The sequence below is a fragment of the Penaeus monodon genome, chromosome 15, assembly GCF_015228065.2.
Source record: "Penaeus monodon isolate SGIC_2016 chromosome 15, NSTDA_Pmon_1, whole genome shotgun sequence".
NCBI lineage: Eukaryota > Metazoa > Arthropoda > Malacostraca > Decapoda > Penaeidae > Penaeus > Penaeus monodon.
Genome location: NC_051400.1, coordinates 26,501,677 through 26,502,038, shown reverse-complemented (window position 1 = coordinate 26,502,038; position 362 = coordinate 26,501,677). Strand labels below are relative to the sequence as shown.

Below are 362 nucleotides of genomic sequence, written 5' to 3'. Positions count from 1 at the left end.
GTCTCCAACACCAACTTATTTTGTAATCTGTCCCTTGTGCCTTGCATTTAACTTCTTTACTCCTCCTTGTATGTCTGTTTTCTTATTGTTCTGTTTGTTGCAAAATTTCACTCTCCTCTTTTTAAATCAATATGGGATTTCTATTGATCTTTCAAACACATTGGGGAATAAATGACTTTACAAATACTTTACAAATTATTATTTTTTAAACAATGGATCCATATTCTAATGGTATCTGTTTTATCTTCTCTCCTGCATTCCTTGTCCTCCTCTTGGTAACATCTCCTTTTTTGTCCTCTTACAAATCCTTTTGCTTTGAATTCCCTATCCTCTTTACTCTCTCCTGCTGTCTCTATTTTCTT

At 33.4% G+C, this 362-nt stretch overlaps 1 protein-coding gene across 1 annotated transcript in view; it reads left to right on the top strand.

Moving 5' to 3' along the window:
- LOC119581870 (disintegrin and metalloproteinase domain-containing protein 11-like) overlaps positions 1–362 on the top strand; it is a gene marked incomplete at its 5' end in the record, with an annotated part of 193,377 nt that overhangs the window by 173,733 nt on the left and 19,282 nt on the right.